This window comes from Rhinopithecus bieti, unplaced genomic scaffold (assembly GCF_001698545.2).
Source record: "Rhinopithecus bieti isolate Rb0 unplaced genomic scaffold, ASM169854v2 scaffold_62792, whole genome shotgun sequence".
NCBI classification, from domain to species: domain Eukaryota; kingdom Metazoa; phylum Chordata; class Mammalia; order Primates; family Cercopithecidae; genus Rhinopithecus; species Rhinopithecus bieti.
Window position 1 is genome coordinate 365483 of NW_016823935.1, and position 3035 is coordinate 368517.

The window sequence follows — 3035 nt, forward strand, 5'->3', positions numbered from 1 at the left end:
TATTTTAGTCTTGGGCATTTTGGAAGGATTAATGCATACATGGGAAAATTGATGGTCCTAAAATTTAAGGTCATTAACCCAGCTAGCCATTAATTCTCAAAAAAGTCCTTAAAGGAAAGAAGTGATTATTGTTCTTGCAGCATCTTTGGTTTTTCTTTCAAGCCTATTTTCCCTAGCACAACTGGTTTTCAGACATAACAGAGTATCATGAATTTAAAACAAATTTAGAAAATGCCAAAGAATAAAGAATAATTTTAATACCTATTGTTAATTATTGGCTTGCTATTTAGAAGTAAAACCACTAAATAGAATAAATTCATTCATCAAAGACAGAAACGGAGAGAAGTAAAAAAAACAGTTTGTGAACAGACAAACTAGATGATTTGTAAACAGTAAATTTTGTTTCTTTCCCTTAGGTAAACAGTAGCCTGCAAAGTACCAAAGAAGATATTGACACACACACATACAGACACACACACACGCGCACACACACAAAATTCACCAATTTATGAATTCTCTGAAAACCAAGGTAAGTTCTGCAGTGAAACACAGGCAACCAGCTGTCTGTACCCTCTGTTACGCACCTCAGTCTTAGTCCATCTCTGTAGCATTTCTCTCATGAGAATTTTTCAACTCTCCCCAATTTGACCAAGCCACGTTGATCATCAGGGCTTCAGTTCTCCTTGACACATGTCCCCTTGACATAAGTGATGTCCCCTTGACATAAGTTGAATATTGCCTAGGGACAATGACTTTACACTAGCATTAAAGAATGTGAATGTGTATTGTGAAGCTGAACAAAAATTTTAAGGGCCCAAATTTCTTTGAGTAACACAGCAACCACTCATAGGTGTCAGAAGACAAAATTACAACAAAGTTGGTTATAGATCTAACTGGCTTTTATTTCTGATTGAGAAATCAGGGAAGCCTCCATTCTACAAAATAGAATGAGAATTTTTTTCTAGGCAGTAGCAAAGTAGTGGGTTTTGCAAGGTGGGAACAAGGAAACAGAATAGGAAAAAAGCCAATTGGTTAACCTCAGGTTACTTCAGGTTACTTTTTTGTAACGATTAAAGCATATTCCTCCGTATTGTGCTGATTGCAGTAGACTGCAATCTCCTGTTTTCAGGAAAACCTGGTCTGTTTGCGGATCCATCTGCTTCCTTAAAGTTTCAGTTTGATATGTGGCATTTAGCATGAGTGACTTCATTTTGGTTTGATCTGGTCTGTTGGGGCCTAGTGCAGGAGCTCAGTCTAAAACAATGGTCTCCCATAATGTTTTTTTTAATGTCTTCGTTCTTTTCTTGAAGCTCAGTTACATATTTTCAATTGCTGTATTATATCCACTGTTTTTACATGTTTGTAGCAGCAAAGTTTCCTATGTGTTTCTCTTAGTTTATTATATTGCTGGATGTTGTCCTAATTTATTTATGTTTTTAAAGATGATTCTGGGGAAGTTTAGAGACATTTATCTGACACTTTCTCATTGCTATCTCTTATACCCATTATCCCTTGAACCAATGTTTCTTGTACCAATCTGTACCAATGATCACTATCTTAGGCCAGTCCTTTCATTTCTTATTAATATTTACTTTAAAAAAATACAATTGTTGTTTTGTTGAGATCCTTACTTTGACCTCATTCTCTTCCAAATCACTTACCCATTATTATGTCTTTCCTGATTAAAATTCTCAGGAGTGTCCCATCTACAATCAAAAAATTTCTCTTCTTCTGCCTATTTACACCCCACCACACACATCCCTGCACTTGAGCCACCCCAAATGCAGTAGCTGTGGTTTCCTGAACACTGCCACCAATTTCCATGCCATTGTCTGTGTTATATCTAATGTCTACAGTGATCTTTCATCACCTCATTGACTTGGTTAATTCCTCTTTGGAGATGAAAGAAAAAAATAATTTCTGAGTAGTCAGTACATACAAAGGAGAAACGAATCATCCTGAGTATTCAAATACTTAAAATGGTGTTTTTTAAAAGACTGAAAGACAAAATTTACAGCCAATTGAAACTCACAGAATAGAGTTTCTTTGCCAATATATAAAGTGTGTTCTGAAACAAACGTAGCAGCTGTTGATTTGGTTAAATTCCAGTTAGAATGTAAGAAAGCAGTCTAAATTTTACAACAGAAAGAGCATATGTTTTAAAACAATACAACATGTGTAGTACATTTACAAAATTCCATAGTCATAAAAGTTTAAAATGTATTTATTTATTCAACTTTTTTGTATTGCAAACATGAAGTGTCAACTGTTACGAATTAAAGAGAAAAAGAATATGCAATTATAAATTGTTTGAGGTAGAATAATATTAAAAACAAAGGAAATTTCATTAAACTAAAGAAAAAAAGTGTTAAAAATAAACATCATCTCAAATTCTATGGGGAGGGAGGGAAAACTGCCGAAAACATTAATTCTGAAGACATTGCCATAGTGCTGACGAGAATTCATATTTCACAAGAGGAAATAGATGCATTACAAAATAGGCATTCTTTTTCTTGATAAAATTATGTCCATAGTAGTTTATGAAAATACATATTAGCTATAGTTATATATTGATACAATATTTTACAAGTATGTAATCATGAAATGAGAAATTAGTATAATAGTGTAATCAAATACTTTTTTACCTGAAAACTGTAAAATAGGTTTTTAAAACTACATAACCTCCAAAGTATATTTAAATTGATGTAAATATACTTTGACATAAATTATACTAAAATTATACATAAATTATGAAGTATAATATACATGACATAAATTATACTTCAAAAGGCTGTTTTAAAAAAACAATGTAGCCTCCAAATTATGGTAACCTATGAAATAAATCTAAAATGACAATCCTAAGTGTATAAGACTTGGTGAAATGTTAGGGAATCATTTAGCAAAATTTCCAACAATACCACACAAATATTCCAGGAGCAAAAGTTTCCACAAATGTCTTCTAAAATATTCAGAATCCCAAACTTTTAACTCCGTTAATACCCTAATTTAGTCTTTTTCAATTATTCACAGAAAGG